Source organism: Leptopilina boulardi, unplaced genomic scaffold (genome assembly GCF_019393585.1).
Source record: "Leptopilina boulardi isolate dan_hultmark-lab unplaced genomic scaffold, ZJU_Lbou_2.1 LbouV2_30, whole genome shotgun sequence".
Lineage (NCBI taxonomy): Eukaryota > Metazoa > Arthropoda > Insecta > Hymenoptera > Figitidae > Leptopilina > Leptopilina boulardi.
Window position 1 is genome coordinate 6,392 of NW_026137863.1, and position 18,120 is coordinate 24,511.

General features: G+C 21.4%; 1 protein-coding gene across 1 annotated transcript in view; it reads left to right on the forward strand.

The window, feature by feature from the left end:
• The first annotated feature begins 17,898 nt into the window (after window positions 1–17,898).
• The window catches only part of LOC127282410 (uncharacterized), a 70,115-nt gene continuing 69,893 nt past the window's right edge, over window positions 17,899–18,120 (forward strand). The window contains exon 1 of the mRNA XM_051306629.1: window positions 17,899–17,942. The gene's annotated coding sequence lies outside the window, so the exon portion shown is untranslated. The remainder of the gene's footprint in view (window positions 17,943–18,120) is intronic.

Here is an 18,120-nt window from a genome sequence, read left to right on the forward strand (position 1 = left end):
ATATATGCAAAAAGTAAGATTTTTTGTGTAATAGGTCAAAGTTAGATGTATATATGTATATATATGTTCGGATAAGACACATGTCCTACTTTCATATCGATTCTGATATGTAATCTAATTAATACGGTTTTACTAAATATGTCTCAGTAATATAAAATTATTATTTTAGATTAATGAAAGTGATTATTTTATTATATATTGAAATTATAAACCTCTTTATTTTAACGTAAAATTTTCATTAGTCATTCAGTAAAAAATTTTATAATCACGAAATCCCTTTTTTTATTTCCCTTTAATAATTTTTGTATAATTAATTATTATCCAAAGGTAAATCCTTCTCTTCTTTTTATATTCTCATAAATGAAAAAGTATTCAATTATTTATGTAATGAAAATCAAAATTAAAAAATTTCTATTTTTATAAAAAATTAAAAAAACTGGTTATTGAGTATGAATAAATAATTTTATAATAATTTTAATTTAACTTTACATATATTAGGTTAATTCAAAGAAATCCGTTTTTTTTTTTAACGAGGGTCATAAAATTTGTCGACATATATTCCCGTTGATCCCAATATCAGAAAAAAAAAAAGTAATACGAGTGATGAAAGAGATATTAACTCTCAACGCACATTCAACGAGCTTAGTGGTTACAAATTTTTATCGTAAAAAAATTATTTATTTTCCTTGGGGAAAAAAAAAGAATTATATATCTATATATACTATTTTGATTTTGATTCCATTACCGAGTAATGGAAACCTTATGTCTAGGTGTCGATCATAAAACACAAAAAAATGAGTAATTTGAAGATACATAAAAAAAGTTTATGATTTTCTTTTTTTTTCACTGTAGAAAAAAAGGAGAATTTTTTTTACACATATTTATTTATTTATTTAAGTGTATTTTTAATATAGTTTTTCACTTTTTAATACAGTTATTGAAAAATGAAATTTACCTATAAATTGACTCTACGTGTGTGAAAAGTGTATGACAATTATTAATTTTGTACATGGAAAATGACAATTATTAATTCTGAGAAACGTGACAATTATTAATTTTGAAGATAAAATGACAGTTATTAATTTCAAGCAAATCGACAATAATTGTATATTTAAAAAAAATTTATAATTAATAAATAATAATTAATGAATAATAATTTATAATTAATAAATAATAATTAATGAATAATAATTAAAAATTAATAAATAATAATTAATAATTAATAAATAATAATTAATAATTAATGAATAATAATTAATAAATAATAATTAATAATTAATGTAATATATTAAAATTAATAATTAATTATAATTAATAAAAATTTAATTATAAATAATAATAATAAGAAAAATGATAAATAACTTTTATAAAAGTTCCGTTAATGTAATAAATAAATAATTTATTTTCTTGCTATTAATTTTGTTGAAAATAAAAAAAATTATTTTTCATCAATTTAACTTATTTTAATAAGAGCAATTAAAAGCACATTATATATATATATATATATATATATATATATATTGTTCAAGTTTTTCTCTATTTTAAAGATATTATACGATAATTAATTCAAATGAAACTTTTTTTAAATATCTTTAAAAAGTGTTTCTTTGGAAACTTTATATGATGAAGTTTAAACGCTTTTTAAAAGTTTTAATGGAGTTTTAAGAGAGAGATATAGAGAGAGAGAACCATTGAAAGAATTGCAAAAATCATGTTATACCTATCAACGTGTAAAAAAAATTATTTTTTTCCCATCTCAAAAGATATCGGAAAATTTTAGGGTGAAATTTTTTTTTTTTTAATTCATTTAAAGAAAATTTTGTTTAATTTAAAGAAAATTTGTTTATTCCAAATAAAATTTTGTTTGGAAATTGAAAAAGTATTTTTTTTTTATTTTAAAAAATTAAAAATTTTCTTTAAATCAAACAAAAATTTTCTTTGAATCCAAGAAACACAGAAAATTAAAAGGCATTAAAATAAGCTGCAACGCTTATATTTTAATCCAATTTTGCTTATTTTAATACCAAAATGGATTAAAATAAGCAAAATTGGATTAAAATAATAGGCGTTGCATCTTACTTTAATGCCTTTTAATTTTCTGTGTTTCTTTGATTTAAAGAAAATTTTTGTTTGATTTAAAGAAAATTTTTTTTTATTCCAAATAAAATTTTGTTTGGAAATTGAAAAATTATTTTATTAGATTAAAAAAATTAACAATTTTCTTTTTGAATCAAAGAAGATATTTCTTTGAATGAAATAAAACTTTTCTTTGTCAAAGAAATAACTTCTTTGATTCGGTCGGGGCTGGTAGTAGTTCGCCAGCTTATTTTTTGTTTATTGTTCCTTTTTTTTTACCAACCCCACATAACCTTGGCATGCGGAAGCCAAGGTATCTGTATACAGATTTTCCCAATAGTCCCTAAGCAAAAAAAAAAAAAAAAAAAAAAAAAAAACTTCTTTGATTCAAAGAAATACATACCTTCTTTGATTCATAGAAATATCTTCTTTGATTCAAAGAAAAAAAAATGTTCTGTGTGTAAAAAAAAATATTTTTAAACTAAATATTTATTTTCAAATTATTATTTAATGTAAATTAATTATAAAAATAAAGAAAAAAAATTCCAGTATATTTTCTGTATTTAAAAATTAAATCACGTTTCCCTTAGCTCTTTGGCTATGATGCGAGCCTAATTAAGCAATTGGTATATATAAATAATATATGTATCTTCTCATGGACTTTCATGAACTCTTGACAAAATGACCGTCATTAGTCTTGAATCTCATCTTTGTGAATAGCTTGTAACATGAATGTTACTATCTCTCTCTCTCTCTCCCTCTATTTCGGGGTTAACGAGGTGCAGTATATGAGCAAGATTCAGTCTAAATTGAACATGCACGTCTTATCAATCTCTGTTGTGGTTGAATGCCTCTCGAAAAGTAATGATTTCGACGGTAGATTGAGTCAGAATACTGATATATATATATATTTATATACATATATATATAGAGATCTGATCCCCCAATGAGGAAAAGTTAACCTGCTCTTGTTGATTATCCCTGATTTAGTCAACAGAATCAAATCTCTTCGAGTCGACTGATTACCCCATATACTCAACTTATTTAATATGCACTTAGTTAATTTTGAACCTAATTAGTGGAAACCTCAAATTTACACCCAATAACAAACAACATCCAATGTGTGTCACGTGCAATATTCGATATTTATTTTTAAAATTTATTTTCAACTTTTTTCAACAAAAAAAAAAAAATTCCATTTTTCATCCAAGTGGGTCAAATAGACCGTATAGTATTTTTTAAAATATATATATAGCATTTTTTTTTAATTCTAAAATTACATTTTATTACTCTATAGGGGAAAAAATGCCTTTTTTCCAACCTAGGGAATAAAATATCAACTTTTGACCCTAGGGAATAAAAAAAACTTAGTTTTGATAATGCTGGTTATAATAATAATAATAATAATGATAATAATAATAATATTAATTTTAATTATTGTTAATTATTATTATAATTATTAATTTTTTATTCCATTTTTTATCCAAGTGGGTCAAATAGACCGTATAGTATTTTTTTTTTAATTCTAAAATTACATTTTATTACTCTATATACTAACCTAGGGAATAAAATATCAATTTTTGACCCTAGGGAATAAAAAAAACTTAGTTTTGATAATGCTGGTTATAATAATTATAATAATAATAATAATAATGATAATAATAATAATATTAATTTTAATTATTGTTAATTATTATTATAATTATTTATTATTATTTTTTATTTTATCATAAAACTGTTGCACTAAAAAATTTCTGAAAAAAATCTTCGAGTAAATAAATTTTAACGAAATAAAAATAAAAATCTTTTATATAGTATGAAACAATTCAGAGAAGTTATCCCTGATCGAATATATTTGTAAGGGAATCGGAGAGAGAGAGAGAGAGAGAGAGAAGCAAGAAAACCTACTAAATATTTCAAAGCGTAGTCTCTCGCGTCGAATTCTTATTTACTTACGAATTTTCCTCGAGAATTGTTAATACTTCATGAACATTGGGAATATTTTTTTTTCTCTTTGGATTTATTTTTCTTTTCTTTTTTTTTTTTATCAAATTCTCCGATCTCATAAAACATTTCTATTTGACTTTTTTCTCAAATATTGATTTTCTTTTTTAACCTCAAATAAATAAACATTATCAAAAATGTAACAATTTTCATTTTTTTTTATTCCATGGGGTCAAAAGTTGATATTTTATTCCCTAGGTTGGAAAATGGATATTTTTTCCCCTAGATTAAGAAATTTTTTTTTTAGTTCTTATTTTGAAATCGTTCGTTATTTTTTTTAAAATAAATAAATAATCATAATAATATTAAAAATAGTAATAATAATAATAATAATAATAAAAATAGTAATAATAATACTTAAATAAATGATACTTAAATAAATAAATAAATAAATAATAATAATAATAATAAAAATAAAATATACAAAGGAATGTAAAATAAATAATTTAAAAAAACATTTTTATCTTTAAATTCCATGCAATAATGGCAAAAAAAAAAAAAAGAATTTAAGTTGTAAAGGGGAAAGATATTTTTTTGATGATTATCTTTTCTATAGACCTGCAATATACTCTCCCTATTTTTTTTTTATTATTATTATTTACTCGCATTATATATAATTTTCTATTTATATTTATCTAAAGACTCTTATCTTTTAACAATTTTCGGAATTTACTTTCACTTATTATTATTATTATTATTACTATTTGAAAGAGTACTATTTTTCTTGATTTGAATATCAATCAAGATGAAAGGCGACTGAGTCAATAAAAAATGAAAAAAAACGTATATAATAAAATATCATAAAATATTAATGTCAGTTTGTGTAAATATATATATTATAATATTTAATATTATATAGAAATTGCTTTTCACTAAATCAATTACAAGTTAAGAGGAGTGAACCACACACAATCGATGAGTATGACATTGCGGTTATTGTATATCGAAACAATTTACTATATAAAATATAAAAAAAAAAAAAACATAATAACTATTATTCCAATTTTAATAATAAAATTTTTTTTTTTTAAATAATTTTTGTAGGCAATAATTTATTAATTTTTTTTCCGAAAAAAAGGATCAGAAATTTTTTTTTTTTAATTTTTTTTCCTGACAATTGGAAAAAAGAACAAATGGATCTTTTTTAGTTTCTCGTTTTTTTTTCAGTTAACGAACATTAATTCTTCTCTCCCCTATCGTAGATCTCTTAAATCGAATTACATTTTAAACTAGAATCCTTGTATCAGTAAACTTAATTGCGGTATTAGAGGGAATGTAAATCGTTTTGTGTAAAAATTATTTTTCGAAAAAAAAATTTAAAAAAAAAAAATATACTAAAAAAATATTTTAAAAAAAAATATATTTATAAATAAAAATTTTAAAATTAGAACAATTAATAAGAAAATTTAAAGAAAAATAACCACTTGAATTAAAAATATAAAAATTTATTAATGCGGAAAAAATATAAAATAATAATAAAAAAAATTATAATTATAATTATTATTATATTATTATTATTATTATTATTATTATTATTATTATTATTATTATTATTATTTATTAATTTTATGTATAAAAATAATTCGTGAATATAAAATAGTAATTTATTAATTAAAATAATATTGGCTTAAAAAAAAATTTTTTTATTTATTTATTTATTTATACATTTATATATAATAAATAAATTATTATATTATTATTATTATTATTATTATTATTAAGATTATTTATTAATTTTATGTATAAAAATAATTCGTGAATATAAAATAGTAATTTATTAATTAAAATAATATTGGATTAAAAAAAAATTTTTTTTTTTATTGTTTTTTTCTTTTATTTATTAATAAATGCATCTCTTTTCTCAGAAAGCAAAATATAATGGAAGATAGTTAAATCAAAAAAGGAACAATTACAGTGAAATATTGTTCTATATAAATGAATACAAACTTTGCGCATATGCTAAAGTAAATCCCGGAAATTCATCTCGATGTTTTCCTTGGAATTATAACAGAGATTGTATATATATTATTTTGTATTTTCAATTTTATAAAAAATTTTCCTTTAAATTATAAATACATTTCATCCCCTTTGATTCAAAAGTTGATTAATAAATTCCAAAATTGTTATTTAATTACAGTAAAACTTAAATTAAATAAACATTTTTTTTTCATATTAATTATATCGAACTTGGATTTTAATTCACTTTTTATATAAAAAATGTTGCTAGACTCAATAAAAAAAAAGAGTATAAGAAATCTTCTATTTAAATGTTTCCCAGACTTGCTAATTAAGCAAATCGTTTTGAGGGAAAAGAGAAAAAAAAAAATTTCCACCCCCCAATTCAATGTAAAATGGATCAAAGAAAAGAAAATTACTCGAGTTAATCAAATATTTTTTTTTATTCGCATTGATAAATATATATTTTTAAAAATTTTTATTGATAAACGTTTTGTAATTCAAATAAAATATTTCTCTGGGTATTATAATTATTATTTATAATATAATATTTATTAATATTTATAATATTTATAATAAATATTAATTTATTTATAATAAAATATTATTTATTTTATTATAATTATATAATTATTATTTATTAATAATATTTATTTTTATTTTTTACTATTATTATTATTATTATTTAGTACTTTGAGTACGAAAAAGCCCTTTGGTTTTTTGTAAGCCCGTTTATTTATATTGTAAATAAATAAATAAAAAAATTATTATTATATTAAAATAAAAAATAATTCTTAAAATTTCTATCAATTCCAAATTAGGACAAATGAAAATTCCGCGTCTTAAAAAATCGGACAAATAAAAATACAGCGTCTTAAAAATTCTATCAATTCCAAATTCGGACAAATGAAAATTCCGCGTCTTAAAAATTCGGACAAATAAAAATACCGCGTCTTAAAATATTTATCAATTCCAAATTAGGACAAATGAAAATTCCACGACATTAAAATTTAATTAATTAAAAATTTGTACAAATAAAAATTCGGACAAATAAAAATTCCGCATCTTAAAAAATCGGACAAATAAAAATTCCGTTTCTTAAAAATTCGGACAAATGAAAATTCCGCGTCTTAAAAGTCGGACAAATTAAAATTCTGCGTCTTAAAAATTTTATTAATTAAAAATTCGGACAAATTAAAATTCTGCATCTTAAAAATTCTATCAATTAAAGATTCGTACAAATAAAAATTTATTTAAATTAAAATTCTTTCATTAAAAAGAAAATATATAATAATAAATAATAATTTAATTTATAATAAAGTATTATTTATTTTATTATAATTATATAATTATTATTTATTAATAATATTTATTTTTATTTTTTACTATTATTATTATTTAGTATTTATTTGAGTACGAAAAAGCCCTTTGGTTTTTTGTAAGCCCGTTTTTATTTATATTGTAAATAAATAAATAATAAATTATTATTATATTAAAATAAAAAATAATTCGTTTTAATAAAAATCTGATTTTTCAATTTCTGATTTATTTAAGTTTGTAGTAATAAAATTTGTTCTATAAATCAAACACAAAACTTCTGCGAATGAAATTATCAAACTAACGCTTCACTTTGATTTTCAAATATCAAAGTTTCGAAAATCCGAGTTGGAGAGAATATTCTATTATTATTTTTTTTTTTTTTTTGTTCGATAAAAGTACAATATGTTCGAAACTATCAGTATTCGAAACAAAAGGAGAAAAAAAAACATTTGTTTCTGATGCAAAAAAAAAAAAATTTGATAAACAAACTTTTTTTTTAGAACGAAATTTAAAAAAAAAATGTTATAATGACGAATATAAAAATATTATGAAAAATTTTTTATAAAAAAATGAAAAATACTTAAAATTTACAGGTAAAATAATTAAATGTAAAGAATAATTAAAAATTTATTTTTTTTGGTTCTAAAAATTAAAAAAATAATTTCTATATACTCGACATTTGAAAGTTCAGTGTCGTGTTCACGTAGGTGTCATTTACCCCATATTTCATATTCGAAGACACATATTCGGACATATATAGACACGATATAGATGGGTTATCTTGATGTCTTGTGTGACATTATATATATACAAAACAATATTCTAACAACAAGGACAAAATGTCCGTGCGTTTGTGAGGGATATTGTATATAATATGGAAAAGGTGTTTAGTCAGGGGTTGACCTGAATTCAGGTGGGGCGAATCAATACTTTGCCTGTTCACCTCGCAGTTGCCTTGGCAACCAGACTCCTTCCTTTATTAAATATAAAAAAAAAATCCCCCTCCTTTTTTTGGGCCTAGAATTTACTATTTCTATAATTTTTTTTTTCTTTTCCCATTGTATGACAAAAAAAAAAACAAAAAAATTCTTTTCCTGAAAAAAAATTAAGTACAATAACCGCGGTCGGTATGTAAGATTTCTTTTTTCTTTTTTTTTCTAATATTTGTCACGCGCAATCTACACGTGTGAAGAGAAGCACGTGAGACAAGTGACATTTCCAAAATGTGAAAAAATATCGTTTTTCTTTTTTTTTTTTTTTTTAATTTTTCTCTTATTTTTCTCCTAAAATTGAAAAAGATAAATTTCGTTTGACATTTAAACTATTTTTATGATAAATAAAAAATGTCCAATGAAATAAAATTTTCTTACTACTTTTTTGTCAAAGGAAATTTTTTTTTTTAAACAAAATTTAAAAATCCGTTTCTAGAATTTTGATTTGTCCGAATATTTAAGAACGATTTTCATTTGTCTGAAATTACAACTGTCCAAACAAAACAATCGACAGAAAATGATTTCGGCGTAAATTTTTTTTTAAATTAACCAATTGGAAATTATTATGAAAAAAAAATTGTGATTGGTCAATTTTTAAAAATTGTGCCGAAATTATTTTCTGTCAATTATTATTTGTTCGGATATTTGTAATTTCGGGAGAATTTAAAAATTCTATAAATTAGTCGGACAAATGAAAATTCGGTCGTCCTAAAAATTCTATATATTTAAAATTCGGTCAAATGAAAATTACACGTCTTAAAAATTTGTCCAAAATAAAAATTCGGACAAATAAAATAACCGCGTCTTAAAAATTCTATCAATACCAAATTAGGAAAATGTAAATTCAGCATCTTAAAAATTTTATTAATTTAAAAATTGGACAAATATAAATTCGGACAAATGAAAAATCCGCGTCTTAAAAAATCGGACAAATGAAAATTCTGCGTCTTAAAAAATCGGACAAATGAAAATTCCGCGTCTTAAAAATTCGGACAAATAAAAATACCACGTCTTAAAAATGTTATTAATTAAAAATTTGTAAAAAATAAAAATTCGGACAAATGAAAATTCCGCATCTTAAAAATTTTATTAATTAAAAATTTCTACAAAAAAAAAATTCGGACAAATGAAAATTCTGCGTCTTATAAAATCGGACAAATGAAAATTCAGCGTCTTAAAAATTCGAAGAAATGAAAATTCCGCGTCTTAAAAATTCGGACAAATAAAAATACCGCGTCTTAAAAATTTGTACAAATAAAAATTCGGACAAATGAAAATTCCGCGTCTTAAAAATTTTATTAATTAAAAATTTGTACAAATAAAAAACCGGACAAATGAAAATTTCGCGTCTTAAAAATTTTATTAATTAAAAATTTAATAAATTATTAAATAAATAAAAATTCGGAGAAATGAAAATTCCTCGTCTTAAAAAATAGGACAAATAAAAATACCGCGTCTTAAAATTTCTATCAATTCCAAATTAGGACAAATGAAAATTCCGCGTCTTAAAAATTTTATTAATTAAAAATTCGGACAAATGATAATTTCGCGTCTTAAAAATTAAGACAAATTAAAATTCTTCGTCTTAAAAATTTTATTAATTAAAAATTCGGACAAATAAAAATTCCGCGTCTTAAAAATTCGGACAAATAAAAATACTGCGTCTTAAAATTTCTATCAATTTCAAATTAGGACAAATGAAAATTCCGCGTCTTAAAAATTTTAATAATTAAAAATTTGTACAAATAAAAATTCGGACAAATGAAAATTCCACGTCTTAAAAAATCGGACAAATTAAAATTCTGCGTCTTAAAAATTTTCTTAATTAAAAATTCGGACAAATTAAAATTCCGCATCTTAAAAATTCTATCAATTAATAAGTCATACAAATAAAAATTCGTTTAAATTAAAATTCTTTCATTAAAAAAAAATAATAATAATAATGAAAATTATTTCAAAAATTATTAATTAAATTATAAAAAATCATATAAATTAAAAATTCTGCCAAACAAAAATTCAGTAGCTAAAATTTTGATCTATGCAAAAATTCGTGTAAAAAGAAAATTAAATTAAAAATATAAAATTAAAAAATAATTATTTATAAAATACTTTAAAATAAAAATTAGAAATAAAAAATTAAGAAATTGAAACAATTTTATTCTGAAAAAAGAGAGAGAGAATTGAGAGTCTTTGAAAATTTGACGGGCCTATTAACACACACTTTATCGATGTCGAATCTCTCTGAAATTGAGAAGAGAGAGAGAGAGAGGGAGAGAGAGAGATCGTAAATTCGAAAATCGACGAAGTGAGAGGAAATTTCACATATAAGCGTTTTACATTTTGATTGGTACACGTGCTTGACATATTCTTGTTGAAGTGGCTCAAAATGTGACACTACCGAATCCCCCTACAGAAATCTTGTGATGAATGTTGGTAATCGACCATTTGGAACATTTATTTTGTTCCCTTATTTTATATATATATATATATATATATGTTATTCCAAAGGGCAACACAATTTCTTTTTTCTCAATTTTTTTATCCCATTAATTTTTTTTTTCCTATGATGATTAATTATTAATACTTATCAAAAAAAAAAAAAAAGAAAAAAAAATTATCCCAAAATCACTGATAGCATATCAGAATTATTTTCCACATGTAACTTTTTTCTTTTTCTACTTCAATTTATTTTTTTTTCATGTTCCTGCATTTTCAAATATATACACGTTGTGAAAAATTAAACATGATAAATTCTCTTCTTGGAAGATATATATTATTAGTAGTTTGTATATTTATTCCAAGACACGAAAATTTGTTCTCATCTTGACATTTATTTGCATATAATTTATTAAACGAAAAAAATATTCAAGGGTTTTTTTTTTTTTTTTTTGATAAATATAAAATTTTTTTTTTGGATAAATTTATTAACACTTGAGAATGGGAGACGAAAGAATATTTTTTTTTTGATAAATTTTTATTTATTTATTTGTTTTTTGATTTTATTAAAAATTGAGAATAGAAATTCATTTTTTTTTCAGAAAAAAAATTGAAAAGTATTGAGAAAAAGATAACAAATATATAAATTTTTTCTGTAAAGTTATAACGAGTTTAAACTTTTAACGAGGATTTTTTTTTTCGGTAACTTGAAAGTTAAAATAAACAGAGAGAAAGAGAGAGAGAGAGATGAAAGAAAAATAATATTAAGAGACTTGGAACTAATAAAAAAAAAAAAGAAGTTTAGTGGAGGTTTAATTATAGTAGAAGGACTAACTCTTGTTCTGGTTAAATATCGATTGAATTTGCTAACACTTTTCGTCTTGTGTGTTGACCCATTAAAGGTCCTCAAAAGTGTTTTTCTTCGGAATGAGCAACTTTCATTTAGCGCAAGAGTCAGACTCTCTCTCTCTCGTTTATAAAAAGTAAAACTTTCCGCCCTTCGGTTTCACTAAATTCTGCCAACAATGAAAAAAAAAAAAAAATTTCAACTTTTCAAAGAATCACTTCTCGAAAATGTTTGATTAAAAAAGTTCCGCCCCCCAAATCTTGTTGAAAAAATTTGTTCCCTGCGATTCATAAAAAAAAATAATAACAACAAATCTACAATCTCTTGAGAACTGTTTTTTTTGCCACAAAAAGTTTAAATCAAAATTCATTGAAACGATAAATTTTTCTGTGTGATGTAAAAAAATTTGAATTTTCTACTCCAACAGTAGTTGAAACAATTGTCTGACTAAATAGAAACTTGTATCACTTGTTTCTGAATTTTTTAATAAATAAATAAATACATTTTTTTATTAATAAATCAATTAATAAATACAATTTTTTAAATAAATTAATTAATTTTTTTATTAATAAATTAATTAATAAATACAATTTTTTAAATAAATAAATAAATTTTTTAATTAATTTTCTTCGTGTCTAACTGCATATAAACTTGCTTAATAGTAGAAAAAATATAATCTATGGCGTTTGAGTAAATACAAAAATTTGTAGTACTTAAAGTTGATAACTACTTTTTAAAAATTAAAATTTAATTTATATTATAAAAAAAAGGTGACCTTTAATCATAATCTATGATGTCTGACTTGATATAAACTTGTGCTACTTAAATTGTCACGCTATTTGAAAGAAATTATCCTCAATTATAATCCATGGCGTCTGACTTAATATAAACTTGTACTACTTACAATTTATACTACTTAAAACAACATATATTAGAATTGTGTCTGACTAAATTAAAACCTGTATCACTTAAAACAATCAAAAATAGTAAAAATAAATAAATAATAAATAAAATAAAAACTAAATAAAATAAAAATAAATAAAAAATTCAATTAAATTAAAAATGAGAAATTATATAATATACAAATTAACTGTCTGACTAAATAAAAACTAGTACTACTTAAAGTTTGTACCACTTGAAATAATTGGAAATCAATCTATAGTGTCTGACTATATATAAACTTTTACTACTTACAATAATAGGAAATTAATCTCTTGTTTGTGACTATATAAAAACTTTTAGTACTAATTTAGTACTAATTTACTATCGAATTAGTAAATTGAATTAGTAAAATTTAACTAATTAATAGTACAAAAATTTTTACTATCGAATTAGTAAAATTTAACTAATTAATAGTACAAAAATTTTTACTATCGAATTAGTAAATTGAATTAGTAAAATTTAACTAATTAATAGTATAAAAATTTTTACTATCGAATTAGTAAATTGAATTAGTAAAATTTAACTAATAACCAGTAAAAAAAGTTTTACTACCGAATTAGTAAAATTTAACTAATTCCAGAAGCAAAAGTTCAATTACTAATTAAAATTAGTTATAATTTTTACTAACTCAATTATTGGAAATAAATTGTCAGAACTAAGTGCTTAAATTTTATTAATAAAATTATATTTTCATTGTCTGAATAGTGAATAGTAAATTTAGTAGTAAAATTAGTAAAAAAAAATTAGTAAATAATATTAATAAATATAGTAAAATTTAACTAATTAATAGTAAAAAAAAATTTTTTTACTATCGAATTAGTCAAATAAATTAGTAAAATTTAACTAATTCAAAAAAAAGGTCACTAATTAAAATTAGTTTTTTTTTTATTATTCGTATACACCTTTATTTTTTATTTGATGTCAGAAAAAAGGTGTTTTGTAAATGATAATTAATTGACGAATGGTCAGTGTATATATCTATATGATCGACCACACGTAATGGATATATTACGCAGTGTGAAAATTAATGGTTTTCACCGCGTTCTCTATCCTGTTGGGAATTGTCTGTGAAAATTAAAGTCCGCCCATTCGTCCAAGCAAAAGGAATTTATACTGTTTCGTGTCATGTTTTTTTCTGTCCCAACAATATCCCTTTGGGATATTTTTTACTTCACGTTGGATTTATTTTTTTTTTTTTTATTTTTTGCTTCAAACAATCGCCGAGAAATGAATTCTCAAATCGCTCACGAGACGTGTGTGGGCTGTCTTTTTATAAATACATTAGGCAGTTTTTTTTACTGACAAAATGGAAAATAAAATTTTTTTTTAATGAAAATATCAAATAAGAAATTTTTTTCTATTTTTTTTTTGGTTCCAAACATTGTTTGAAACCAATTAAATTTTAGAACCAATTTTTGGAACCAACTAATTTTTGAAACCAAATAATTTTTGGAACCAACTAATTTTTAGAACCAATTTTTGGAACCAAATAATTATTGGAGCCAACTAATTTTGTGGATCCAAAATTGGTTGGTTGGTTCCAAAAATTAGTTGATTCCAATAATTGTTTCGTTCTAAAAATTAATTGGTTCCAAAAATTGGTTCTAAAAATTAATTGGTTCCAAAAATTAGTTGGTTCCAAAAATTGGTTCTAAAAATTAATTGGTTCCCAAAATTAGTTGGTTCCAAAAATTAGTTGGATCCAAAAACTAGTTGGATCTAAAAATTAGTTGGTTCGAAAAATTATTTGGTTCCAAAAATTGGTTCTAAAAATTAGTTGGTTCCAAAAATTATTTGGTTCCAAAAATTAGTTGGTTCCAAAAATTAGTTGGATCCAAAAACTAGTTGGATCTAAAAATTAGTTGGTTCGAAAAATTATTTGGTTCCAAAAATTGGTTCTAAAAATTAGTTGGTTCCAAAAATTATTTGGTTTTAAAAATTAGTTGGTTCCAAAAATTAGTTGGTTCCAAAAATTAGTTTCTTCCAAAAATTAGTTGGTTCCAAAAATTAGTTGGGTCCAAAAATTAATTGGTTCCAAAAAATGTGCAGTTCCAAAAAATATGCAGTTCCAAAAAATATGCAGTTCCAAAAATTATTTGGTTCAAAAAATTATTATTCAAAATTTAATTTTGTATTTTAATGAAATAAATTTAATTTTTTACTTTAATAAAAATAATAATTTGAAAGAAGAAGTATTTTTTTCTAATTTAAAATTTTATATTACGAAATCACGATTTTGGGGGAGATATTAAAAAGGATTATAATTGAATGAATTTTTTTTTTTTTTTTTTTATGGTTTCATGTCACGCTATGGACAAATTGAACATGAGGAAGATTATAATGTTTTCAGTAAGCAACAATTGCGTCGTGGCATGTCTCTAGTCTTTTAAGCTTGTTTCCATCAGTTGTTGGATTAGTGTTCCAGTTTACGTGAGAAACTTGGGAATAAGTGAAGCCATTTTGTGTCGAACTTAGTGACAATAGACAAGAGGATGAAAAAAAAAATAGATATATCACAAAGAGAGAAAAAAATAAAATAAATATCTCTCTAAAATGTTACGTGATTACCTTTTTATCCTATATAATTTGTTTTTTTTTTTCGTTCAAGATTGCTTCAAGATTTATACCGCCCATCATTTCATTCTAAACGATAACGATAACATGGATAACAATAGATTTACTTCATCTATCTTTCTAAGTTCTTAGAAAAGATAAACTTCTTCTCTTCAAAAAATTACGTTTTCTTTTTGAAAAAAAAAGAAGTTCTAATTACAAAAATATTTTTGGGCCATTGGAAAAAAAATTTATTTGATTCAAAAATAATGAATTACTTGATTGGAATAAATATTTACTTGAACCAAATAATCATTGAGTCAATTAAATGATATTTGTTTCAAATACAGAAATTATTGGTTCAAATACAGTTTATTTAGTTCCAAAAATTATTTGGTTCTAAAAATTAGTTGGTTCCGAAAATTATTTGGTTTCAACAATTTTTTGGTTACAAAAATTAGTTGGATCCAAAAATTAGTTGGTTTCAATTATTATTTGGTTCCAAAAATTAGTTAGATCTAATAATATGGTTCCAAAAATTAGCTGGTTCCAAAAATTATTTAGTTCCAAAAATTAGTTGGTTCCAAAGATTGGTTCTAATAATTAATTGGTTCCAAAAATTAGTTGGATCTAGAAATTAGTTGGATCAAAAAATTAGTTGGTTCCAAAAATTAGTTGGATCTACAAATTAGTTGGTTCCAAAAATTAGTTAGTTCTAATAATTATTTGGTTCCAAAAAATTGGTTCTAAAAATTAAATGGTTCCAAAAATTAGTTGTTTCCAAAACTTATTTAGTTCCAAAAATTATTTGATTTAAGTAAATATTTATTTAATAGTCAAGTAACCGATTTTTTTGATTCAAATAAATTTTTTTAGTGTACTTTTTTTTCCCCATATAGTTTGCAACTGTTTTTATTTATTTATTTCTTGAAAATTTATTAAAAATTTTTTTTGAAAAATAAATTTCTAAATTTTTGTCACTTTTATGAATACATTGTTTTTTTTTATATATGACACAATAAATTTTGAAATTGTTAAATTTTCAATAAATCATTGTGGGTATTTAATTTATATATATATATATATATATATTTCTTAGTAAATGTCTAAACAAGGACAAGTCGTATATCTAAAATATAATGGCTCTTAAATGTACACAACGTTTACGTGTAATTTATGTTTATACAAAAATGGAAAAGATTTAGGATCAGATTAACGAGTAATGGTTCATCATTTATAGGTACATAAAAAACAGAAGAAAACAGGACAATTTTTTTTTTAACGCAAAAAAAAGATTTTGTAACGAAAAAAAGAATTTCTTACAATTCAAAAAAAAATAATTTTAATAAAAAAAATATATTTTTAAAAATATTTTTTAATTTTTAAAAATTTGTAGAAAAAAGGATAAAAATTTAAGATTAAAAAAGAAAAAATGTTTATAAATTTTTTGTTTTTTAATGGAAAAATAAAAAATAAAAATTGTCCACTGCAGTTGAATGTCACCTAAAATATTTCTTGCAGGTTTCGAGTAACGATATATACGAATTGTATAGAATTTACATTTTGGGACAACCTCATGCAATTTCTATTTGTATAATACTAGGAATTCTCTCTAGTTTAGATGGTTTTAACGACTTTATGTGGAAAATGATAAAATACAAGTACTCATCAAGTCTTATTCGAAGCAATATTAAAAACATTAAATACAATATTATTAATTAATCTTCTTTAATTGTTAATAAAAAAATTAATAAATAAATAATAATTTATTTACTTACATTTCAACGGGCCTAAAACCCTTTTGTTCAGTAATAATAATAAAAATAATAATTAATTTTTAAAAAAAATAATAATTAAATATTAAAAAAATAATAATTAATTTAAAAAATAATAATTATTAAAATAATGAAAAAAATCAATTTGAATCAATTTGAAATTTATACCGTCTGACTAAATACAAAATTGTACTACTTGAAACAAAAAATTAAATTCTAAAATCTGTGTTGTCTGACTTCATATAAACTTGTACTACTTAAAATTAATTCTTCAATTTATTTTCCTTATAACATTAATTTCAAATAATAAAAGTCGCAATGTAAATTATTTTCTGCAAAAAAAAAATAAAAATGAAAAATTTCTTATCTCGTTTGGTGAGAAAAATTTTTACAATCCGCTTATAAAAAAAAAAAAAAGGATTTGAATGATTATATATTATGAGTGGCGAAGCCCTGAGAGAATAGGTTTTAACAACACTTCAGAATTGTTAGATAAGGTCTGACATAGTAACCGGTCAAGTTCATCATCAATTATATTTATTTTCTAATTTTAGCATAGTCAAATATTTGAACTCAATAGAGAAAAAATTACCCGAGAAAAAAAAGGATTCAATTTTTTTTTAGAAAACAATAATTTTATAAATTAATTTCTGTTGACTGATAAATGTATCGTCGCACAATAAATTATAATTATATTCAAAATTTCATAATTAATTTAAATACAATATTATTGTTTTATTAATTACAAATTATTATTATTATTTTTATTATTATTATTATTATTATTAAATTATTACTATATTATTATTATATTATTATTATTATATTATTATTATTTGATACAATTATTACAATAATTATAATTACAAATTATTATTACATATTTATTTATTTAATAATATATTCAAATTGTTATTATTTTTGAATTAATTATTAAAAAGAAAATTATAAATAAAATGTGTATTTTATAAAAAAAATTTCTCTTTTTCAGATTTGTACAGTTTCCAGAGCCACACAAAGAGGGCTGCAGTTATTTAAAAGGTATTTGCACCATAATCATAAAAAAAAATATATAGGTTTAGTTAAGAATTTTATTTAAAAAAAAATTTTTTTTTTTTTTTGGTAAGGGATAAGAAAGAATTCCTTAGATACTTGAGCTTTAGTGACACACAAGTAACTATTCAACTGTGAAAATAAAGTTATTAAGGTCGCAAGCTGC